The sequence below is a fragment of the Aquarana catesbeiana genome, linkage group LG04, assembly GCF_042186555.1.
Source record: "Aquarana catesbeiana isolate 2022-GZ linkage group LG04, ASM4218655v1, whole genome shotgun sequence".
Taxonomy (NCBI): Eukaryota; Metazoa; Chordata; class Amphibia; order Anura; family Ranidae; genus Aquarana; species Aquarana catesbeiana.
The window spans coordinates 605,373,029-605,400,168 of record NC_133327.1 but is presented as its reverse complement, the minus strand read 5'-3'; the positions used below and the strand labels follow the sequence as shown (position 1 = coordinate 605,400,168).

At 44.4% G+C, this 27,140-nt stretch overlaps 1 protein-coding gene across 5 annotated transcripts in view; it reads right to left on the bottom strand.

Moving 5' to 3' along the window:
• KIF16B (kinesin family member 16B) overlaps nt 1-27,140 on the bottom strand; it is a 603,866-nt gene that overhangs the window by 576,014 nt on the left and 712 nt on the right. The window lies entirely within an intron of this gene.

Sequence of the window (27,140 nt, the reverse complement as noted above, 5' to 3'; positions counted from 1 at the left end):
GTTTGTTACTAGAATGAAATGCAAACTAGATTGTGTGTAAGGAGAGGACACTGAGCAGCTGTTTTCACATCTGGACACTGGAGCACTAGTGTGGGACCCCAGAACACCATTTTTATTAGGGGGCCACACAGGTGCTCCAGTGTATACTATAGGGGGGGCTACATCTGTGAAGCTTGTACCAAACAGGTAAAGTATTGCAGCTTGACAAAGGGCAATAAAAAATATACATCTTGGAACTCTGCTAAAATAGACAATTGTACCCCACTTCCGAGCAATGTTTCCTATTTCTAGTTCTGCCATCAAATATCTGTGTGCTAAGTATACCATTTTTGTTTTACATAGGGGAGAAAAGACTCGGACACCCCTCATCCCAGGAGACCAGAGACCCCCCCCCTCTGGAAGAAGGGGAAATACCAACACAAGAAGAAGAGCAGGAGGAAGAAGAAGACGTGGTGGAGATTGGCACCACAACAGGTGAGTGTCTGCGACCACAGGCTCAGGTAAAAGAGATGGATGGTGGCAGATTTTTGAGACCTTTTTTTTTGTTCTTTATCTCTTTTTAGGTGATCGTGATCCAGAACGCTTTACATCTGAAAGTGCCCAGATACTGATCGGGGAGATCATGGGGTGTAATCTCCAATTGCAAAACATCCAGCAACAAATCAGTGATGTTATTAAAAAAAATAATATCATCATTGATGTTTTGGGGCGAATTTAAACCCCACAAAATCACCTGTTTTATCGTACCAAAATTTTTTCAATGTTTAGAAAAGCCAAATTTGGAGGATGCACACAGTGTGCCAACATGTGCTATCTGCCATCACGGAGATCAATGGACGCGTTTTGGGGGTGCAACCCCTTCCTCAATTATAAAGTAGCGTTGAGGAAGGGCTTGCTCCCCCAAAACACGTCCCTTGATCTCCCCTGATGGCAGATAGCACATGTTGACATTCGTAAATTGGTGTGCATCTTCCAAATTTGGCTTTTCCAGGGGTGATTTCCCCCCCATCTGAACGCTATATCAAACACAGTTCATAAATACTCATGTCTGATATAGCCTTCAGGTTTTACCATATGTGAACTTTGTAAGTTCAAGTTTTTTGGCTTTCTTGTTGGTTTTACACAGGCCTGTTTTATCTGAAATGGATATTTCGATTTTTGATAATGCTACTGCAAACATTGTTATACAACAAACATGTTGGTTTGTTTTAAAAACCTTTGGGAAATGCACATGTGATTGTGCAGGTATAAAAAAGTGCCTTACTCAAGAATGTGTGGATTATTGTCTCAACACTACAACACTTTTGGGGTGATGTAATTGCTGTTTTATGCAAAAATGGGGGTTATTTCCTAAGGGCAAATCCTCTTTGCACTACAAGTGCAGGTTCAGTGCAGTTGCAAGTGCACTTGTAGTGAAATGTGTTTTTGCATTTAGGAAGTACCAGCCAACACTGTTTTTTATAAGGTTACCCAATCACGACATTTTCTGCACTCAACACATTTCTGTCAGGGTCAGCTAAAACAAACACAAGCAGTAAATGTCCACAAAGAATTTCTTTTGGTTGTTTTTTATTTGAAAAAGGTGTCACAGATTGTCTGGCATATTGATAGCCCCCCTACCCACAAAGAACTCCAGGTAGCGTAACCGGACATCACGGGCATTCAGGGAGGGCAAGCCAGGACGGCCACTTTCAAGCGCCGTCAGTGTTGATGGATTAGGGATTCCGGCCTCAGGCCCAACTGAGCCAGCATAGTTGGCTGAATGTTTTCTTAAAAAATTATGGAGAACACAGCAGGCAAGTATTATATGGTTCAGTTTATACTCCGCCATATGGATGGGTGTCAGAAATAATCGGAACCGGCTGGCCAGGATTCCAAATGTGTTCTCCACCACTCTTCGGGCTCTGGCCAGCCGGTAATTAAAAACCCTCTGTTCCGGGGTGAGGGTCCTCATCGGGAATGGCCGCATCAGGTGGTCCCCCAGCGCAAATGCTTCATCAGCAACAAACACAAATGGGAGACCTTCAACATTGTCCTCTGGAGGTGGCAAGTCCAAGCTGCCATTCTGGAGAGGCCTGTAGAACTCCGTCTGGGCGATCACTCCACCATCGGACATCCGGCCATTCTTCCCCACGTCCACATACAAGAACTCGTAATTAGCCGACACCACCGCCAACATCACTATACTATTAAACCCCTTGTAATTATAATAGTACGACCCCGAGTTGGGTGGTGGGACGATGTGGACGTGTTTCCCATCAATTGCCCCTCCGCAGTTAGGAAAGTCCCACCGCTGGGCAAAGTGGGAGGCCACAGTCTGCCATTCCTGTGGCGTTGAAGGAAACTGTTGAGGAAAAAAAAATAAACATTACTATTTTTTCACAGAAACATGGCAAGCAGATTATACACAAACATTATGGGGCAACCTCCAGATAGCATTTACTGAGGGGAATTTAACAACAACAAAGTATAAGGTACACCTATCATATTCCCCCTCCCCCCTCTCATGGGCCATTTCTAACATTATAGGGGGGCTGGAACTCTTGGACAGGTAACCCTCTTCACTTCATTGAGAGATGAATGCCTAAATACAGGGTATTACTTGGAACAGCCCCTCCTTAGTTACACTATTGGCAGACCACTGGACAGGTAAGAAGTGTCATAATACAAAGATATAAATACACACTGTACACATATGAGGACATTTGAACATTCTGCTATTACCTATCAAGATAATAATAGGATACAAAAACTTTAAACAGTACCATTGGAAAGTATACAGGCAGGCCCTTGCACTACATGCTTTGGGGAATTCATCCATAAATCTGACCAGTAAAGAGATGGGTATAGTGTGTATGGGTTTGGCAAAGTCAGCAGATAGATGATTGAGGATAGAGAATTGGGATCAGCTGACTTAGCAGTTGAAGGGGGAGGGTTAAAAAAAATTTGGGGACACCACAAAAAAAAGCCTCTGGCACTCTGCCTGAATTTAAATCAAAAATAACATTTCCAAACATTTTAGGGGGTGTTTGGGGTAAAGCACTACTATGGAGCTGATAAAAAACATTGTTAAGTGACTACATGGAGGTGAATATAGGGCAGGAGACACCATGCTGGGGAGGTTATTGAAGGGCAAATATGTATGAAGGACATAAAATAATAATTACCTAAAAATCCAGCATGCATGAGAACAAAGGGGACATTCACAGCATATTACAATCATGGTAATTAGGGAATGAGGGAAGAAATACAATATATTATCAAACATTCAATACAATAAAATGTGATATAAAAGGATAAAAATCTTACCTTCATATACTCCTTCTGCAGGACCTGGATGATGGCAGAACAGGTCTCTGGGATAATGATCCCCAGAGCCTGGGGGGAGATGCCAGTCGAGAACTTCAAGTCCTGCAGACTTCTCCCTGTGGCCAAATACCGCAAGGTAGCGACCAACCTCTGCTCCGGAGTGATGGCTTGCCTCATGCAGGTATCCTGCCTGCTAATATAGGGGGTCAGCGAAGCCAACAAACGGTGAAACACGGGGTCCGTCATCCTGAGAAAGTTCCTGAAATCATCAGGATTATTCTCACGGATCTCACGGAGCAAAGGCATATGACAGAACTGGTCACGCTGAAGCAACCAATTCTTGGTCCATGAACTCCTCCCCACCCTGTTCATGGACTGGACTTGTGTCAAGGTCAGGACCCCAACACCAAGCCCCTGCACAGCACGAACTCCACGAGGAGTATGCATACGAAACATGGCTAGAAAACGGTCGGCTGCTCAGAACGAAGTAACAGAACGCACTGAAGAACAGCAAGGCCTGTGAAGAGCGACCTGAAAAACAGCAACGAGCGGGCAAGATCGCACAGAAAACTCCGATACGAACTGACTGCACGCACTGAAGAGCAGATACAAACCCACAAGCACAAACTGAACGTCAGAAAACGATCTGAAAGCCACGAGTCTGAAAAAGCGCGAATCGTCTCTCACCAAACTTTTACTAACACGAGATTAGCAAAAGGAGCCCAAAGGGTGCCGCGCTTAGTTCTGAACCGGCCTTTTCTAGTCTCGTCGTACGTGGTGTACGTCACCGCGTTCTTGGCGATCGGAAATTCCGACAACTTTGTGCGACCGTGTGTACGCAAAACAAGTTTGAGCCAACATCCGTCGGAAAAAATCCTAGGATTTTGTTGTCGGAATGTCCGAACAAAGTCCGACCGTGTGTACGGGGCATAAGTCTTTTTGAGTATGATGATACAAGCTTGGCACACCTACAGTATCTCACAAAAGTGAGTACGCCCCTCACATTACTGTAAATATTTTATCATACCTTTTTTGACAACACTGAAGAAATTACACTTTGCTACAATGTAAAGTAGTGAGTGTACAGCTCATTAATGTCTAAATCGCTGGCAACAAAAGTGAGTACACCCCTAAGTGAAAATGTCCAACTTAGCCATTTTCCCTCCCCAGTGTCATGTGACATTAGTGTTACAAGGTCTCAGGTGTGAATGGGGAGCAGGTGTGTTAAATTTGCTGTCATCGCTCTCACTCTCTTATACTAGTCACTGGAAGTTCAACATGGCAAAGAACTTTTAGGATCTGAAAAAAAAGAAAATTGTTGCTCTACATAGAGATGGCCTAGGCTATAAGAAAATTGTCAAGACCCTGAAACCGAGCTGCAGCATGGTGGCCAAGACCATACAGCGGTTTAATAGGTCAGGTTCCACTCAGAACAGGCCAGGCCATGGTCAACCAAAGAAGTTGAGTGCACGTGCTCAGCGTCAGATCCAGAAGTTGTCTTTGGGAAATAGACGTATGAGTGCTGCCAGCATTGCTGAAGAGGTTGAAGGGGTGGTGTCGGCCTGTCACTGCTCAGACCATAAGTCGCACACTGCATCAAATTGGTCTGCATGGCTGTTGTCTCAGAAGGAAGCCTCTTCTAAAGATGATGCACAAGAAAGCCCACAAACAATTTGCTGAATACAAGCAGACTAAGGAAATTGATTACTGGAACCATGTTCTGTGGTCTGATGAGACCAAGATAAACTTATTTGGTTCAGATGGTGTCAAGCGCGTGTGTAGCGGCAACCAGGTGAGGAGTACAAAGACAAGCAAATCTTGCCTACAGTCAAGAATGGTGGTGGGAGTGTCATTGTCTGGGGCTGCATGAGTGCTCCCGGCACTGGGGAGCTACAGTTCATTGAGGGAACCATGAATGCCAATATATACTGTGACATACTGAAGCAGAGCATGATCCCCTCCCTTCAGAGACTGGGTCACAGGGCAGTATTCCAACATGATAACAACCCCAAACACACCTCCAAGATGACCACTGCCTTGCTAAAGAAGCTGAGGGTAAAGGTGATGGACTGGCCAAGCAGGTCTCCAGACCTAAACCCTATTGAGCATCTGTGGGGCATCTTTAAAACGGAAGGTGGAGGAGCGCAAGATCTCCAACACCCACCAGCTCCGTGATGTCTTTATGGAGGAGTGGAAGAGGACTCCAGTGGCAACCTGTGAAGCTCTGGTGAACTACATGCCCAAGAGGATTAGGGCAGTGCTGGAAAATAATGGTGGCCACACAAAATATTGACACTTTGAGCCTAATTTGGACATTTTCACTTAGGGGTGTACTCACTTTTGTTGCCAGCAGTTTAGACATTAATGGCTGTGGTGTTGAGTTATTTTGAGGGGACAGCAAATTTACACTGTTGTTATACAATTGTACACTCACTACTTTACATTGTAGCAAAGTGTAATTACTTCAGTGTTGTCACATGAAAACATAATAAAATATTTACAAAAATGTGAGGGGTGTACTCACTTTTGTGAGATACTGCATTTTTGGGCAGTTTCTCCCATTCTTCTTTGCAGGACCTCTCAAGCTACATCAAGTTGTAGGAGGAGCGTCGGTGCAAAGACATTTTTAGATCTCTTCAGGAGATGTTCAATTGGGTTTAAGTCTGGGCTATGGCTGGACTACTCGAGGGCATTCACGGAGATGTCTTATAGCCACTCCTTTGTTTTCTTGGTTGTGTTCTTAGGGTCATTATCCTGTTGGACGATGAACCTTCGCCCCAGTCTGAGCTCCAGAGCGCTCTGAAGCAGGTTTTCATCAAGGATGTCTCTGTACATTCATCTTTCTCTCAATTCTGACTAGTCTACCAGTTCCTGCAGCTGAAATACATTCCCACAGCATTATGCTGCCACCACCATACTTCATTGTAGGGATGGTATTGACCAGGTGATGAGCAGTGCCTGGTTTCCTCCAGACATGATATGTGCCATTCAGGCCAAAGAGTTCAATCTTTGTTTCATCAGACCAGAGAATTTTGTTTCTCATGGCCTGAGAGTCCTTCAGGTGCCTTTTGTCAAACTACAGACGGGACTGTCATGTGCCTTTTAATGAGGAGTGGCTTCTGTCTGGCCACTCTACCCTACAGGCTTGATTGGTGGAGTGCTGCAGAGATGGTTGTTCTTCTGGAAGGTTCTCCTCTCTCCACGGAGAAATGCTGGAGCTCTGTCAGAGTGACCATCTGGGTCACCGCCCTAAGACCCTTCTCCCCTGAGAGTTTACTTTGGCCGGGCAGCCCACTCTCGGAAGAGTCCTGGTGGTTCCAAGCTTCTTCCATTTGCGGATGATGGAGGCCACTGTGCTCATTCGGACCTTCAATTCTGCAGACATTTTTCTGTACCCTTCCCTAGATCTGTGCCTCGATACAATCCTGTCTGAGGTCTAAAGACAATTCCTTGGACTTCATGGCTTGGTTTGTGCTTTGACATGCACGGTTAACTGTGGGACCTTATATAGACAGGTGTGTGCCTTTCCAAATCATGTCCAATCAACTGAAGTTACCACAGATGAAATCAAATGAAGCTGAAGGATGATCGGGGGAAACAGGATGCACCTGAGCTAAATTTTGAGTGTCATGGCAAAGGATATCAATACTTATGTACATGCGATTTCAAACAAACATCTTTCAGGTGTCATTATGGGGTATTATTTGTAGAGTTTTTGAGGAAAATAATGCATTTGATCCATTTTGAAATAAGAGAAAAACAAAGCCTAAAGCTAAAATGAGTTGGGACTTCATATGAGGCAATAGTAACATATACCTTCATCCCCGATAAATTGAGCAAAAGAGGAAAAAATGGTGGGACTTTATATGAAGCACATAACTCAGTCAGATGAACCAATCAATGTATAACATAATTATTTATTACAAAAGGTGTACATACACACGTAAGGTAGTAGAAAATAATAAATACAATAATATAATATTAGATCTCATTAGATAAATAAAATTCTAAATAATTCATGATAGAACAAGTGTCTCAACATATTGTGCATAATAGTTATGGTATAATATAGTAATGGATTTCAATAAGTAAGACCTTGGTACATGATAATAGACCTATGGTATGTAAACTGCAATTGTAATGGTAGCATAAAGGCATAGTAGCAATAAGAAATGAGTTCATTTTAATAGACTGTAATATGGTAGATATTGGACATAAAAACTGTGACGTAGCATCATAAAAAAGCTCTAAGCGTTTCGTGGTTACATTACCACTCGTCAGGAGCAGATGCATAGTTTTGAGGGTATCTATAATAGAAAATGCCAAAAAAAAAATATAAGATAATAGAAAAGAATGTAAAACACAGAAGAAAGAGGGGGAACATAGAATGTCCCAAACACTCTCACCTATCTGTAGCATATGGGTACGGCTGATGGTAGTATTAATGGTAGAAGGCACTGTAGGAGACGTTGTTCCCGGGAGCTGAGACGGTAACACTAGAGGCACGGCTTAGAAACCAACAACCAAGATGAGAAAAAGGTAAGCAAATTCCAGCTGAGGTATTAGTGTTTGATAGTGTACATGGTTCACATTATAAGTAATTACAAAGGGTATCTGTAAAAAATCAATAGAGTAACAGTAAACCAATACCACAACTATTGTACTAGAGAGGAGACACCCAAGTATGTGTATAGAGGGAAAATTTCCATGAAAGTGAAAAGAAGAGAGTAGTTTGAAATAAGGCTGAAACATAACAAAACTTAGAAAAAGTTAAGCGCTGTGAATACCTTCTGGATGCACTGCATCTCTGGTCAAAACGTAAAATCCTTTATTAATTTCCACATTGTATCTCAAGCCTTCCAGCCTATTAATCTGGATGATCTTGAGGTTTGTAAAATTACTTTGCAAAGATCCTCACATATTTACTTCCTTGGGACACATATTCACTATGTCCAGTGCGTAGGCACTGCTGTGTCACACATTTCACAGAGCCTGCCTCCTGAACTACATGGGAAGGGCTTGCAGACAGCAAGATACCATGGAATACTTAGTCCTTAGAAAGTGAAAGTAAACAGCAGAGAAGAAGCTGCAAAGCATGCAGGGAATCAGGAAGTTGTGGAAAGAGATGGGCAGTAGATAGGCTAAATTCACAACATGGAAGGAGACTTTTCAAATAAGCTTATATGGGATTATCAAAAATAAATATTGATTGTATTGGTATTACAATTTTGATGTTAAATGATGGTGATGGAAAATTAATGAAATCTAGCTTATGGAAGAGACTGTAGCTTCTGCCAATGGCACTGGAGAATGGACAATGTCGTAAATCCTGGTTCTACTGGAGCCACTTTTTTTACTCATCAGCTAACGAAACATTCGTGACGGGTACTCAATTAGTTATGTTTCTGGTAAAATTGTACTCCGGCTTCCTGGCCAGAGGTGCATCTCCTCTCAACATAACCTACCATTTTTTCCTTCCCAACCCATTTTTATTTTGTTGACCCTGCTCCCCCTTTTCTCTTCTTCTATTCCCCTCTTTTTCACTCTGCTAGATCCCCTTTATGGAGAATATGTGCCCATGTATGCCCATCTGGTTGCTCAGCCTATATGCTGAAGTTTATCCAGCATTCTTCTTGTGCCAACCACACCGTTAACCAACGGGGACATTCTGTGTTGAATGCAGAGTTTTAAAGTTCCAATAACGGGGCGTTCTTCGCATACTACCTCAATGTCCGAGAGGATGTTGAATTGTGTTCCCGACTTGCTCAGTTGTTTTGTTGTTCACAGCCTAATACACACAGCCTTAAGCCCCGTACACACGATCAGAATATCCATCTTCGAAACGTTCGTACGATAATCTGATCACAGCTTTCAACCAAAATTTTCCAAAGGGACAAAAACTAAAAATATTTCTCGTACTATACCAGATTATACATGGCACAACAGCAAACCTGCCAAGAGACAGCTGCACACCAAAACTCATGGACCGGGCAAGGAAGGCATTAATCAGAGAGGCAGCACAGAGACCTAAGGTAACCCTGGAGGAGCTGCAGAGTTCCACAGCAGAGACTGGAGTATCTGTACATAGGACAATAAGCCGTACGCTCCATAGAGTTGGGCTTTATGGCAGAGTGGCCAGAAGAAAGCCACTACTTTCAGCAAAAAACAAAATGGCACGTTTTGAGTTTGCGAAAAGGCATGTGGGAGACTCCCAAAATGTATGGCGGAAGGTGCTCTGGTCTGATGAGACTAAAATTGAACTTTTTGGCCATCAAAGAAAAAATGCTATGTCTGGCGCAAACCCAATAAGTTGAGGGAAAGATGAATGGTGCTAAATACAGGGATATGCTTGAGCAAAACCTGTACCACTGTGTGTGATTTGAGGCTAGGACGGAGGTTCACCTTCCAGCAGGACAATGACCCCAAACACACTGCTAAAGCAACACTTGAGTGGTTTAAGGGGAAACATGTAAATGTGTTGGAATGGCCTAGTCAAAGCCCAGACCTCAATCCAATAGAAAATCTGTGGTCAGACTTATAGATTGCTGTTCACAAACGCAAACCATCCAAACTTGAAGGAGCTAGAGTTTTGCAAGGAGGAATGGGCAAAAATCCCAGTGGTAAGATGTGGCAAGCTCATAGAAACTTATCCAAAGCGACTTGGAGCTGTGATAGCTGCAAAAGGTGGCTCTACAAAGTATTGACTTTAGGGGGGTGAATAGTTATGCACATTGAATTTTTCTGTTATTTTGTCCTATTTGTGGTTTGCTTCACAATAAAAAAAAGAAAAACCATCTACAGAGTTGTTGGCATGTTCTGTAAATTAAATGATGCAAATCCTCAAACAATCCATGTTAATTCCAGGTTGTGAGGCAACAAAACAAGAAAATGCCAAGGGGGGTGAATACTTTTGCAAGGCACTGTAGATCTCCTTTAACCTTACAGCAAACCAAAACCAAGAATGTTTTATATTGCAGCTTACCAATCAGTAGATGTGGAGGCTGCATTAGTTTTAATCCCTTTTGCTTTTTTTTACCTGGCGATCTGGCCATTAAAAAAAAAAAAAAAAAAACACACCTTCTGTATTTGTGAGACACAACGCTGAATGAGTGAGCACAGGAGGCACCACAGACAGCAGCATGGGGAGAGGGTAGTGTTAAATGTTTTAGCAGATTTAGCCACAGTAACAAATTGAAGCCAAAACCCAGCTAACCCTTTATAATCAGTTACAGCAAACAGTTTTGCGGGATAGCCTGTGAAAAACAGATTTGCTGGCTGCATCACCAGATGAAAATAGAATATAGAATGTCTAAAAAAGTAAAACTAATGCACATCTGAGAATTGGTAAACTGCAATATAATAAGTGGTTGATTATGGTGAAATACCACTATAAAAAGCCCATTCTCGTCTTGAAAAAAGTTGGACCCGAGCGCCCCCCACCCCAAAGCACCTTGTCCCCATGTTGATGAGGACAAGGGCCTCTTCCTGACAACCCTGGTCATTGGTTGTTGGGGTCTGCGGGCGGGGAGCTTATCAGAATCTGGAAGCCCCCTTTAACAAGGAGGCCCCCAGATCCTGGCCCCCCACCCTATGTGAATGAGTATGGGGTACATACATTGTACCCCTACCCATTCACCCAAAAAAAAAAAAGTCAAAAATAAAACAAACACATTACACAGGTTTTTAAGTATTTGTCGGGAAGAGGCCCTTGTCTTCATTAACATGGGGACAAGGTGCTTTGGGGTGGGGGGCGCAGGGCTGCTTATAGATGACATAGTTGGGCGGGCAACAAGGAACCCGGGAGAGGACACATGGACTGATCACAGCCTCTACCCTGCCAAAGGTAGGAGTCCTGTACTAGGGAGGCAGAGATTGGAATGGGGAAGTGTGATGTTAGAGAGGAAAGGGTGGGGGGGGGAGGGTGTTTAACCAGGGGCTGTGATTGCAAGTGGCACAGTAATATAAAGGGTAATGCACGTTACAGAGCAGTCCCCTTTATATTACAGCCCCTCCCCTTTACAGAGCAGTCCCCGTTATATTAATGTTAAGGGAACTGCACTGTAATGTAAAGGGGGGCTGTGATGTGAAGGGGAACTGAGGATATAAAGGGGGAAATGTGCTGTAAAGGGGGCCTGAATCATTATATAATAGAGTGGATTTGTCAAAAGCTGAAAAAAATGATATTTTCTTCAGCAAAACTATTTTGAGAATACAGGTCACTTTTTAGCTATGGTAGCTAAGGCACAGTAGGATTCCACCTCCATTACTGAGATTAAAAAAATTAATAGTGAGGTTAGCAATTCTACTAATGATATTTTGGATACGTTTCCGTAATGCTACGCAGGATTTATACACATCTAAAACTAACACTACCCCCACTGACTTGGCTAAGTTTTCGGGAGACTGTTCCTTTCCCCAGGTATCCACGGCTGAAAAAGAAACACTAGATTCTCCAATCACGATAGAAAAGCTGACTGAGGCTTTAGCAGACGCACCAAACCACAAATCTCCTGGATCAGACGGGCTGCCTGTAGAGGTATACACCAGGTATGGGTCGATCCTTCTACCTCCACTATTGCGGGCCTTGCAGGAGGCGGCTAAAATGGGTTAACTACCTGACTCGATGAAGGAAGCCATTATAGTGGTCCTTCCCAAGCCAGGCAAGGATAGACAGATACCGAATTCATAACGCCCCATATCGCTGCTTAATATTGATGTCAAGCTGCTGGCTAGGGTCCCTGCCAACAGACTTGCGGGTGTTGTCGAGCGGCTGATACATCGTGACCAATCTGGATTTATTCCGACACGGTCAACGGCAGACAACATCCGACGCCTCTTCCTCAATATTCAAACTCCAGTAGATAACACCGGGGGTAGGGACATTCTGTCCCTGGATGCTGCCAAGGCCTTTGACAGTGTTGAGTAGCCCTACCTCTGGGAGATCCTGGCAGGATTTGGCTTGGGGAATACTTTTATCAACTGGGTAAAGGCGCTAACCCCAGGCCAGGGTACAAGTTAATAATTCCCTATCCATGTCCTTTCAATTACACTGGGGTACTCGCCAGGGCTGCCCGTTATCTCCCCTTTTATTTGCGCTAGCAGTAGAGCCACTTGCAATGTTAATTCACAATAATAGGGACATTGTGGGATTCCGCAGGGGCCAACTGGAGGACAAGTTGTCCCTTTACGCTGAGGACGCCTTACTATATTTGGCGGATACCAGTGACTCACTGCGGACCCTGATGGCAACCATTACTAAATTTGGTGATTTCTCAGGATTCACCATTAACTGGCCCAAATCCATACTAATGCCCCTAGATCCCTTAGTGTCACCTCTCCCCTCCACGGCATCCCTAATTGCCATTGTTAACACTTTTAAATATCTGGAAGTAGTGATATCACCAGACCCCACTGACTAATTAAAACTTAACGTAGCACCCCGAATGGAAAGACAACGTGTCAAATGTCAGGGATGGTGTAAGCTTCCATTATCAGTGGTAGGGCGGGTCAACCTGATCAAGATGATTTGGGCCCAGCAACTCTTATACATCTTCCACAATTCCCCAATGTGGATTCCCAACAAATGGTTCAAGAAGATTAATACCTCATTTGGAAAAAAGGTAGAGCCCGCATCAGTCTAACAACGTTACAATTTGGCAAGGACGGGGGGGGGGGGGGTACCACACTCCAAGATGTACTTTTTAGCATCTCAGCTACAACAGCTTGCAGGATGGGATCTACATGACTCAGATGTTCCTATTATACAGCTGGTGTCTCGCACTCATCCCATATTAACAGCTAGCTCTCATTTGGAGATGGGTCTGCCAGGCATTCCTTCGTCTTCCCCAACAGCAATACTACTCCAAAAGGTCTGGAAGGCGGTCAAAAGAGCAGCACTAACCATAGATGGCCCAGTGGAGTTTACGCCTATTTGGAACAACCCCTACTACCCTGAGATATCCAAGTTGCAGGAGTTCTCCCTTTGGTCAACAATAGGGATATGGTTCTTTGCACAATTATATGATGGCAATGTACTCAAATCATTTGAAAATCTATGCAGAGAATTCTCTCTAACTCGGAAACAATTTAACCAATATCTCCAACTCAGGCATGCGTTGCAAACTCAGATACGGACGGTTAGTCTAAATATCACTACATCTTTTCTGATACAGGAGGTCCTACAAGCTAACAACCGCAAAGGTGTGATATCACAAGATTATTCTACCTTAGTAGCCACAATTCAAAATCCTGCTTTACTTAAATGTAAAATGCACTGGTCCACAGATGTGGGTGATATAGATGGAGATCAGTGGGACATGGCCCTAGAATCAATCCCGGTGGTGTCAGTCTCGGCTTCTCACAAACTTTCTCAATTGTTTATACTGCATAGGTCATATCGTACACCCATACAACTACACGAATGGGGCAGAAGAGACTCCCCCCTATGCCCTAAATGTACCATTCACAGGGGAGACTTTATACACATGATATGGCGCTGCCCAAAGCTTGACAGATATTGGACAGAGGTCACACAGATTGTATCCACAGTGGCACAGACACCCATACCATGCACACCTCTGGTGTGTCTCCTGGGATCAGTTGATGCTGAAATGTATCCAAAAGAGATATATAATGGTAACTAGACTATACCTGGCTAGGAAACTCATAACACGTTATTGGCTGGCGACCAATGTACCTACAAAGGCCCAGTGGATCACATAGGTCAACTCCCTCCTCCTTAAGGAACAGCTGGCATACCGACACCGAAAGGCTCCAAAGAAATTCGACCTTATATGGCAAAACTGGTTAGATAACCCCAATCTTGCCCCTCCCCAGCTAATAATGGATAGACTGCTCCGGTTATAGACTCTAACGTAGTTGATAGGATCTCCTCCAGAACTTGGGGCCTCTCCTATAATGCATAAACTGTGCAGATGGTAACTAATGTGGTAAAAAAGGCCCTTAGACAAGCCTGGAGGAAGGAGCTTATTCCTTGTAATACTCTATTCCATTTTGCTTTATTTTATCTTATTTTTCTATTATTTAAAAGTGTTTTTTCTTTTTTTTTTTTAGTTTGTTTGTTCTAAGTTTTACAAAAAACGAGATTATATGTGCTTAATAGTTAGCTGCATTATATGTACAGGGGGTCCCCTACTTACAAACATCTGACTTACAAACGACTCCTACTTACAAACAGAGGGAGACAACAGGAAGTGAGAGGAAATCCACCCCTAGGAAGGAAAATTCACTCCTGTAAGAGTTAATATGGGAAAAAGGTGTCTCCACTGATGCTTTATCACCAATCCTTATTTCCCTAATAACCCCAAATTTTCAAAATCCAATTGTCATTGGGACAGAAAGTGAGGTGAAATTTTCTGAACAGGGGCACAGACAGCAAATCAAATGTTACAGGGGTGATAACTCTTCCCTAGGCTATCTAAAAAAAACTTAAAAATAGATTTTTTTGGCTGGAGCTACACTTAAAAAATTTACCTGTTCCGACTTACAAACAGATTCAACTTAAGAACAAACCTAAAGTCCCTATCTTGTTTGTAACCCGGGGACCCCCTGTACCTACATGTTTGAATTTGTGTACAATCCAACTGTGGGAAAATATGTTTCTCCCTATTATTGTAACTCAGTTACCCATTATTCTTGTCAATAAAGTTTTTTTTTGTTTTTGTTTTTTTTTTAATCAAAACACGGGGCCTGAGGACAGACTTTGTGAATTTCCGGTCCCTGGCAAAATTTGCTGCTGGTCCCTTGTGCCAAAAAGCTTGGGGAAAGCTTGGGGACCGCTGCATCAAGACATACCATAGATGTCATCAGCATTCCTCCTCCTCAGCTTTCCAGGAAACAATCTTTTATCAAACTCTGCATCCAGTAGCCCCCTCCAATCAATATTATTGCTGAGGTCTGCACTCTTGACATGTGGAATTCTGCAGAAAGGAGCTAAAGTGTATCTCTAGTGAAAAAGGTTTTGTTTTAGTCTTGGTTACAATAGGAAAATGTTAGAACCCGTCAGTTTTTTGTTTTTTTTTGCGGTTTTTCCCTTTACTTCCTCTCCCACAGGCACAAAAGCAAGTGAGCAAGACTTTGTGCAAAACCTGAGGGAAAACGCTTTTGGGGCTCGTTCACACATATAGCAACACCAGGAGGTTGAGTCACAGTTTTGCTGCCCCCCAACTGCCCACTTAAACAAGAACAAATTTTAACCCCACTGTTGTGTTTGGTGGGCAGTCCCACCACTGAACGTGGCCCATTCAGGTTAAAGGGCCTGCAGTGCAACCAACATGCAACTACATGCAATGTGCAGTGGTTTGGCCTTTTCAGGGTTAAAACAAGCCATGAGGATGCAACATACCACCTGTAAACTGCCTGCTGAAAAGTGATCCACTACAAACCACTTCTCAGAGAGGTGACAAGGGCTGCTGCCTTTTCTGAACAAGCCCTTAGGCAGCTAAATAGTTGTCCTCACCTCCTGAATGATAGTGCATCTGTGGACATCGTGTCCAGTGATGCGCTGAAACATACAGGCATTTTGTCGATAGAGAAAAGAGTGCTGATAATGCACGTGATTTTACTGTGCTTATGGTGTGTTTTTCATGTAAAATGTAATACGGGTGCATTATTGATGCGTTTTCAACGGGCATGTGTCTTTTTTGGGGGGTTTTTCTGCTGATCAAAAATGCAGCAAGCAAGATTTTTAACACCACAACAGAAGCGGAAGAGGTCAGTGTGAAGACATACATAGAATTTAAAGAGATGCATTTTTCTTGATCCGATAATGAACAAATTCATATTAATTTAAATTCAAGACATTAAAAAGCCAAATATTATATATATATATATATATATATATATATATATATATATATATATATATATATATATATATATATATATATATAAAAGCACTATCAGTGGATCCCCTCCCCCTTGATGCGCCCCTCCCTCTCATGCCCCTCAATCATGTGGGTGAAGAAGTAGATCAATAGATGACTAAAAATCAATAAATAGGTAAATAATGCCTATAGAGAGCTGTCCGTTTTGTGAGCATAACTAGCCCTTGGTTTTGAGTCGTGGCATGATGTGCATATAGAGTGCAAAGATGACATGAGCTGCATGAACCTAGTAAACAGGGGGACGTCCCATTACAAACAACCGATCATGTCAAAATAGAGAGTATACCTTCTATAGCTTCTAAGAGGTCCCGTACATGTAAAAGGCCGCACCGTCAGGAATGCAAGGCGTCGGTAATTTTTGGATAATCCCGTCCTGGAACGCACACCGATGCGTTTGCGCATCACTTCCTCTGCGTCATTCGTCGCCCGTCGATGACGTGGACGGCGAAGGACTGCTCAGCGCCATATTGCTGGTGGCAGAATTCAAAAGGAGTTCAGGGCCGGCCACTCGTTAAGACCATTCGACATCAATCTGAACATACAGCTGCCTAACAGGCAGCAGCTCAAACGGACCAGAGGGACCAAAATGGCCCCTGTAAAGTAGTAAATAGTGTTATAAAAATGGTGAAAACAAAAATAGTTAAATAAGAATAGTTGATGATAATAAAAAAGTGATAAATATAATTATATTAATAATAGTAGTTGCCACCTAAACGCCAGCCTACATACTGACGACGCATGAGGTGCACACCACGCAAGCAAATCTGCATGTCATACCACGAACAGACCAAGGGTCGTCGTGGGGGAAATGTATGTATGTATGTATGTATGTATGTATGTATGTATGTATGTATGTATGTATGTATGTATGTGTATATATATATATATATATATATATATATATATATATATATATATATATATATATATGTATGTATATATATATTTATTACACATACACACACACTAAACAGGGATGGTGCTGAAGGAGAAGAAGAACACATGTGGCACCATACAGTAACAGAAGTAACAATAGCTGATAAATACAAAATGCTAAGCTTACAAATATACCAAAAGAAGGCGAGGGAGACATGCAGTAAATTAAAACAAGCAAATCCCTCCCCAATTACTGTGTGCAACATATGGTTGTGGAATTGACAAAAATTGTCAAAAACAAAAAGATACACATATTTTATTAATACAGAGAGAGTGTCATGAATGGTATCACAGTGACAATATAGTGTAGTGGGAAATTTAAAAAAAACATTTTTTGAATGAATAAACATGATGAACTAATAAACTAAAGGACATTTTAAAAAACATACAAATAAGAGCGCATAAAACAGAGCCAACCTGAATAGAGGGGAATGGCAAAGATAAAAAGGGAGAAGGGGCGAAGGGCAGTCTCAGGACTATTGGAGGTCTACACAAGAGGTAAATAACATCTATAAAATGTTAAATGCAGGGGGCTTGACCGGAAGCCAACCTGGACGGACACTTTGACTGAGAGCTTCCCTCCAGCCCGCAGCTAAAAGGCCAAAATTCGGGGGTTACACTCACCCATCCATGGGCGGCTCGCATACCACACGATCCACCTCAGCTAGGGGATTGTCCCAACCACCACGGGGCTCCACCACATCCTTCCGAGAGTACTTTTAATCGCCCGACATGTCGCCGGGCGGTAAAGACAAAAGGAAGCCGGCCACCACAGCCTCCCGCTATCAGGCCTCCACACCACCGTCCCCACAGAACCGGCATCCACAGGACCAGTTCGCCTCTCCACGCATGGCCCAAAGGCCCGACGGTCCATGCAGGCGGTGAGTTACCTGCAGTACTCTCCCCACATCCCGGCCACGTCACATGGAGAGAAGGCCAAGGCTCAGCCTCCATCGAAGTACACGCAGTGTACGGAGGCCTTCCCCAGATTGCTGAGAGCAGAATCAAACCCGGGCATCCACGAGTCTGTCTCCCTCTCTGCCATCCCCTTCGATGCTATGGAGGACTTTCCGGCCCTCCCGGGCTCCATGCACCCACGGGCATGCCCGGAACCTGCTGGAGGCAGTGGGCCTCACTTTACTACCTGGCCTGCCCCAACCTCACCCAAGGCCCAAAGGCCCTCACGCTTCAGGGAGCAAAGTTTCTCCAGGGGACACGCAGTAACCTCCCCTCATATGCCCAGGTGGCACTTGCCCAAGCACAGGCTCCAAGGGGGAACCCACCAGCGCCTACACCTCTGACCCCCCATGCTACATCGTGGTCTGAGCCCTGGGACCCACCATCACAGCCCCCCCAAGCTCAAGGTACCCCTGCACTGGCACACCACCCGCAACCCCCATCCTCCTACCAGTCTCCAGGCCAGGATGGGGGGCTTACAACCCCTGGCAGTCCTACCTACAGGCCATCCCAACCAAGGAGGATTTTAAAGCAGCTCATAGCTGATGTGAAGGCCACCTGCCGAGCCGAGATCCAAGCCCTCCATGTTAGCCTCAAACACCTAGCTGACAGGGTGGAAATGGCGGAGGAGGAAATACAGGAGACCAAGTTAGCTGTACACCGCACCCAAATACAGGGCTCAGATCACCTCATGTTAGGAGACATGGACAACAGGTCCAAAACGGAAGAAGCTGAAGACCTGCAATCCACACTACAGGGGCTGTTTAATGATCTATTGGGAGAAACCGCGGACAAGCATATCGAGATGGACAGAGCCCACCGTACCCTTCGACCTAAAGGCCCCACTTCTGAGCCACGAGACGTCGTCTGCCGAGTGCATTCCTACCTGTTGAAAGAGGACATTATGCACAAAGCCCATTCCATCCGCAAACTGGTCTTTGACAACGCCCCGGTGCAGATCTACTCACACCTGTCATGGATCACGCTTCAAAAATGCAAACTATTGCAACCTCTCCTACGCACCTTACAAGAGAAAGGACATTATCTATAGATGGGAATTCCCGTTCAGTCTAAATGTCAGACACCGGGGGAAATCTGCTGTTCTACACTACCCAGAAAATTTGAATTCCTTTTGTGACGCCCTGGGAATCCCCATCCCCCCCAACTACCTGAGTGGGACATGGTGGCCACCCCTCTTCCACCACCGGTGGTCTGGTGGAAGGTCCCTTCTACCAAACGCTCTAGAGGACCAGCTTCCTCCCGCAAATCGCCCAAACACAAGAATGGCTGACTCCGCCATGCAGTGCTCCTTCAGAACTCAGCTGCACTTTATGCCCCTTTGTTTGCCCGGCTGGGCCACATCACGTCCTAACTCACGCCCATGAGGGACTCTACGCTCCATCAAGATAATTTCCCCTCCGAATGCCTATGCTTCATTTTTGTTTCACATCACAGGCTGGTCTCAGCCGAGACACCAGACAGACCGACTTTCAGGTTATCGAACCCCCCGTGGTTCACCATCCGATAGTTCCTTTTTTGGACTTTGGTCTCCCTGTGTCTCCCCAGCCTGAACTCTTCTGATTCTCTGGTCGGGGAGTCCAATTGGAACTACATAGACCCTGTGACCCTTTGGGTCTCTAGGGCCTAATTGATGATGCTTGTTATAACTGTTTATGGTTTTATTCTAACTTTTTCTCTCTTTCCCCTCTCAGCAGACTGGCTTCCTGCGAAGGTCACGTTGGTCGCCGGCTCTCCACCAGTGATGTCACCCTCCTGGACCCGGACCTACCACCAACTGATTCAGCTAAGTATCTCTGTAGCTCACCCCACCTTTAACAATGGCTGGGATAATGTCACTAAACATCCACGGCCTCAGTTCCAACAAGAAAAGACATTTGGCGCTCCAAGAGTTCAAACAGTGGAGGGCAGACATTATTATGGTGCAGGAAACGCATTTCAACAAGAGGGACTCCTTCACTTTCGCTTCCAGACACTATCCCCAAGTTTATCAGGCCTTTAACCCGCGTAAGAGAGCAGGTGTTGCCATACTCATTAAAAAGGGAACCCCACTTACCTTGATCCACAAGGACATTTTGTCATTCTTCAAGGTTTCTGGCAGAAGCAGGCCATCACCCTCTGTGCTCTTTACGCTCCAAACACACGCCAACATCGTTTCCTTGCCAAGGTCATCACCCATCTATCCCGGACACCCCACGATTTTCTTGTGATGGGGGGGGGGGTTTAATCCCCTTCACTCCACAACTTGCGTCCGCCTCCTAGCGAGTCCCCAGGCATCGCAAACCCGAGCCCTTAGGGACTCAAGGCTATTTGGCTAGCTCACCAGAAGATATGCTCTTTTTGATGCCTGGCGGGCTCTCCATTCGGGCGATTGTCAATATACCTTTTACTCTGCCCCCCACCACACTCACTCGCGCATAGACTACCTCTTTGTAGACAACAACACTCTGCGTATCACCGAGTCTCCGCAAATACTTCCCATCTCCTGGTCCGATCATGCCCCTGTCACATTGACTCTGAACCTAGGCACTCCCCTCCACAGACCCTACAACTGGAGGTTGAATGACTTCCTCCTGCAACATGTTCTCTCTAGAACGGAACTGGAAACCACCCTGCAACAGTACTTTGTCGAAAATGACACCCTGGACATCTTCCTCTCCACATTGTGGGCTGCCCATAAGGCAGTCCTCAGAGGTCACTGTCTTGCCCTCTCTTCAGCTATGAAGAAGGATGCCAAGGCTACCAGAATGCTAGCTGAAAAAAAGCTGAGGGCCCTCGAAGCTCAACTCCAAAATACACCGTCCATATCACTCCTTAAACGAATCGTTCGCGTACGAATGACACTTCGGGACCTCACGATGGGCCAGGTAGAAAAAGCACTGATTTGACTGAAACAGCTATATTATGACCGGACAAAGACCCCGCCTCCTGTGCTAGCCTTAGACCCATAACTTAACTCGGACCTAAAAATATTCGAAATATACGAAAATTCTCTCGATCCGTTTGAACGTTATCACCCCCGCCTTGATACATAAGGATCAGGTGGGCTTCATCCCCCTACGTCAAGCAGGGCACAATACGAGAAAAGTTATGGACCTAATTGACGTAACTAATAGAGACAACTCAGAATCTCTGATCCCGAGTCTAGACGCAGAAAAAGGCCTCTGACCGTTTGAGCTGGCCCTTCATGATTGCTACATTGCGCCACATGGGATTTAAGGGACCCTTCTTGCGGGCGGTACAACATCTTTACACTTGCCCCACTTTACAAGTTAAAACCCCCTTTGCCACATCCCCGCCCTCCCAATCGCTAATGGCACCCGCCAGGGTTTCCCACTCTCTCCCCTGCTATTTGCCTTATGTGTGGAGCCCCTGGCGTCAACCATTAGGGGTAATCCAGACATTCGGGGTATTTTGGTTAGGGGAAAGGATTTCAAAATATCTCTATTCGCAGATGATATTATCCTCACTCTGACCCAGCCGAGGGTCTCCCTACCCAACCTCCACGTCGAACTAGATAGATATGGGGCACTCTCGGGTTATAAAACGAATGAGTCAGTCTATGGCCCTTCCGGAGGCAGAGGTCAACCACCTGCAGTCAGGCTTTCCCTACAAATGGGAACGTGCTTCCCTTAAATACCTGGGGGTCCATCTTACCCCATCCTTCGGCACCTTGTACCAAGCTAATTTCCCTCCTCTGTATCGGTCAATTAGGGAGCTCATTCAACTGGAAGACCCATATCTTCCTTTTGGGGCGGATCCGTCTGTCAAGATGGTCATCCTCGCTAAACTTCTTTACCCATTTCAAACGTTGCCCATCCCAATCCCCTATGCCCACTTACGCAGACTTCAGAGTGACGTGCTACGTTATGTCTGGAACTATAAAAGGCACAGGATACCTTGCTCCGTTATGACAGCGGCACATACAGACGGGGGCCTTGCATTTCCCAACTTTGTTAAGTACTATCAAGCGGCCCAACTATGTGCGATAGTCACATGGTTCCCCCAGAGGTCCTACAATAAATGGACAGAGATAGAAAAAAATTGGCTAGCCCCGGTACATCCAAACGGCCTTTTCTGGAATACGAATGTGGAGGTGGAACCTGGACAATTATTGGGGTCAATGTCCCAGCTTCGTCAGCTCTGGCGCAAGTTATCCTGTGAATGCGAGCTTAAATCTGAATGCTCACGGATGAGCTGCTTTCTATGCAATCCTAAAGTACCAGCAAGCCTAACCCACCAGATGTCTTGGCCCCGGGCCTTATGGAATTAATTCCATTTTGGCCATTTAGTGGACCCTAGATTCCGTAAACTGCTGACATTCTCGGATCTCCAAACCAAACATGACTTGCCACGACAGGTGTTCTATAGTTATTTGCAGATCAGACATTTTGCTCAAACCATAGCCCCGCACCTGCAATTCTCCCCACCCTCTCTATTATACTAGAGGGGCGAACTCATAGAGGACTGATCTCAGACATATACCAGATCCTAAACGCATACCCAATACCAATATGAGGTAAACATGCATACATGCTACTCTGGGAGAGAGAGTTGGGAAAGGAACTCCCAGTGGAGGCATGGACGGCAGCCTGGAGGCAGGCTGCCAAAAGTTTCCTATGTACCCTCTATAAAGAAAATGCGTATAAGATTCTCTTCTTTTGGTAACAGACCCCTGCTGTACTTCATAAAATTTACCTCTCCACCTCTAACCGATGTTGACGCTGCCAACGAGACAGAGGCTCTCTCTTCCACATTTATTGGTCATGTCCTTTCATAGCCCCCTTCTGGAATTCGACCCAACAATTACTAACCTGCCTCTTTGAGGTACCAATACCTCTGACGCCTAAATTTTTTTTGATCGACCACTCCCAACCAAAAATAGCCACACCATGTAAGAAATTGCTTAGACACATTCTCACAGCAGCCCGATGCCTAATTGCCCTTAATTGGAAGAAAAATTCACCCACATCCCCTGATGCCCTGTACTCCAGGATCGAAGATGTGGAACTCGTGGAGAAAATGACAGCCAGAATACAGGATACGTTGGACGACTACAAGGTGGGGGAAGTGGCACCTCCGGGAGGACTTGCAGTGAGTCGGAACAGGAGCCGAAGCGGTAATCTACTGCCCCGTTTTATCTTATTCACCGTATCCCCCCCCCCCCCCTTTCCTTTTTTTTTTTCCTTCTGTTTCTCTTTGCCTTTTTTTTTTTTGATACTCAGACTATCTCTGCACAGTTATATGTGATATCAGCGCTAAGATATTGTCTATTATTTTGTGCTCTACTGGCATTGTTGCTAAAGGAGTTGGATTATATTTTGTATTGCTTACGCAAACAGTTTATACCCCCCACCACTGCTGCGTATATACTGCACATTGTTTTGTTCTTGCATTTGCTTTCATTGACTCCTTTGCATCTGTGTGTACTGTTAATCTTTTTTGAGACAACCAATAAAAAACTGTTAATTGAAAAAAAAAAATATTAAATGCAAATATAATCCTATTAAAAGATTGTTGTTGGAATAAATGGTCTGGTATAGGGTCCCTTTAAAGGTTTAAAAAAAAAGTTGCTGAAAGTTTGGTGAATGCTTCATATACAGTATCTGCTTTATAAAAGTTTCCTAGAATCATCTAGAATCATTAGTCTTCAATCTGGAGTCAGGAAGCTGAAGGCAGTGACCTAGGACTTATATGTTGGTTGTGGTGTCTGTTATTAAACCTGTTTACAAGGCACAGCTGTTTGTTCTGCTCCTGTGTACACATTATCCCAAGGAACATTCCTCAACACACACACACACACAGAGGAATGTAACCTCGGACATCCCAAAACCAGCCACCAATGTACGAGGGGTTATCATCCACTGTCCAATCATTCCAATCATTCCTGGAGACAGATCAATGCACTGAACACAAGCACTGAAAGGAGTATTGAGCCCGGGGTGCTGTCTTCACTACGGACACAAAACAAGGAACTACCCAACGTTAAATACTTTAAAGACAAAAGCCAGGTATTGAGTGTGCAGTGATTGCTGCTATAATATACAATGTCAGATTATTAAATAGCAGTGGGGCGATTTCTAAAACATGGACCAAAGAAAAGACAGAGCTGTTTCCAATAGCAATCATCTTCATGTAAAAATGTCCTCCATCATGGGAAAAATGAAATAATGATGAACTACCCAGAGGAGCTCTACATATACAGTCATGGCCAAAATTATTCCATTTCTGTCAGAAAATGAACCCCTTCGCCCAGAAAATTGTTGCGATTATAAATAAATTTAGGCAGTCTCAGGTTTATTTCTTTTGTTTGTACTGGCATGACACAAACAGTGGAGAAACAAAAAGCCAAATTTGACACATTCCATACACTTCCAAAAATGGACAGGACAAAATTATTGTCACCCTCAATTTAATATTTGGTAGCACACCCCTTGGAAAAAATATGACTGAAATAAACCACTTCCTGTAACCATCGATGAGTTTCTTACACCCATCTACTGGAATTTTGGACCACTCTTCTTTCGCCAACTGCTCCAGGTTTCTCAGATTGGAAGGGTTCCTTTTTCCAACTGCTGTTTTGAGATTTCTCCACAGGTGCTCAATGGGATTTAAATCTCATTGCTGGCCAGTTCAGTACTCTCCAGCGCTTTGTCTACCATTTCTGGGTGCTTTTGGACATGTGCCTTGGCTCATTGTCCTGCTGCAAGACCAATGACCTCTGATGGAGACCCAACTTTCTGACACTGAGCCCTACATTGCACCCCAGAATTCTTTGGTAGTCTTCAGATTTCATAATGCCATGCACACAGTCAAGACACCCAGTACCTGAAGCAGCAAAGCAACCCCAAAAGATCGGTGAACCTCCACCATGTTTGACTGTAGGGACTATATTCTTTACTTTGAGGCTGGGTTCACACTATTGCAAATTGGATGCGGGTTTCTCCGCATCCAATTCGCATGAGAGGAGATTGTGAATGGCTTACAATGGAGCCGGTTCACACATCTCCGGAACGGCTGCGGAGAGGAATGCACAGGGGTCCTGTGCGTCTTTGGCTCTGTTTCAGGTCCGAATTCAGACAAAAATTCGGGCCCGATTCATCCCTGAAAACGGATAAGCGGGACTCACCGGACCCCTGCTGTCCGCCACATCTGTTTCAAGTGTGAACCCATCCTAAAGGTCTAATTTCTTTTTCTGAAAACAGTAAAATAATAGGCTTTACCAAAAAACTGTAATTTTGTTTCGTCTGTCTACAGCACATTCTCCCAAAATAATTTTGCCTTCCTAAGGTAAGTTTTGGTAAACTCTTTGATCAACTTTTCTCTTTTGTCCACGTCCAGGGAAATTAGCTACAGTGCCATGGGCTGTAAACTTCTTGACAATGTGGACTCAGGAACATTAAGATCTCTGGAGATGGACTTGTGACATTGATATTGTCCATGCTTTTCCACAATTTTTTTCTCAAATCCTCAGACAATTCTTTGCTGCTCGTTCTCTTCTCCATGCTCTGTGTGGCACACAACAGAAGGCTTGAGTCAGTTCTTCACCTTTTTAACTGGTTGCCGTTGCAACAATTTTCTGGGTGAAGTGGGGCATTATCTGACAGAAATGCAGAGGCGCCAATATTTTTGGACATGACAGTATGTGGCAGCATGGCAATATGCTTAAAGTACAAAACTTTTTTTTTTTTTTTTTTTTACATAGTTACATTGGACCAAGCTGATTACTCTCTCTGCCTCTGGACTGTTAAGGAAGTTATGGGTAGTGATGAGCTCAGACCAAACCCATTTCAATGAGCCCGCCAAGAAGCTGTCATCCATACTGGGCCAATCATATACAGTCAAGGCATTCACTGCTCCCCCTGCAGCTGCACATATATAAAGTGCATTTATACACGTGGCTACAGGGTGGGGAATGCCACAGCAGATTGGCCCCGTACAGATGACAGCTTCCTGGTGAGCCTGCTCTCATAGGACCAGACTAGATCTGAACACGTCTGAGCTCATGCCCGATTATCAGCTCGGATGACTTCTGGCTGTATGAGCAATTACTTTTTTTTTTTAATTTTTTCCTGCACTTATCAAACTTATAATAAAACACTCTAATTGTTTTGGAACTACATTTCCCATGATACTCATGCATTCTGTGCATTTTGCAGTGTAGTTGAGCATCATGGGAAAAGTAGTTCCAAAACATCTGGGGTGCCGAGGTTTGTCATTGCTAGCCTAGGCAATCCGAGCGGAAGTGGGAACGGGTACCTGCTTCCCCCCTAATCTAATGGTGAGGAGAAGGACATAAAGCAGAACTTCCCTTTTTGGGTGAAGTTCTGCTTTAGGGATTATTTGTTTTTAAATTTGAACGATTGTTTGAATCAGTCAGCGAGATTATTGTATCATTACATGTAGAGGCAGCAGAAAACTGACATTCCAGTACAGAAGGGGGGGGGGGCTATTTAGGAGTTGGATCTCCTCACGGACCTCTTGGGTCTTTCCAGCACTGCGGATCCAGAATACCCCGCTTCTTATGGCACTCTCTCTGATGGTGGGGGTAGTAGTCAGCCCATTGCGTGCACAGACCTGCATAAATATTTATTACAGGTACTTATATAGCGCCATCAATTTACACATCGCTTCACATATATATTGTACATTCCCATCAGTCCCCAAGGGGCTTACAATTTAAAGGTCCCTTAGCCCCCGTTCACATTGGAGTGACTTGTCATGCGATTTGACAGGTTACACCGCCTGACAAGTCGCAGCCTATTGGCGGCAATTGCTCTGTACAGAGGTTTGTGGCGCCGCACCAATTTGACAAAGTAGTTCCTGAACTACTTTTGACAATTTCGGGTGCGACTTGCATAGACATCTGTGCATAAAGCTGACATGTGGCTTTGGAATCATGTGATTTCAGACGAAGTCGCACGATTTCAAAGTCACAGTCAATGTGAACAAGGGCTAATTCACATATATACACACACACACTAGGGCCAATTTAGACAGGAGCCAATTAACCTA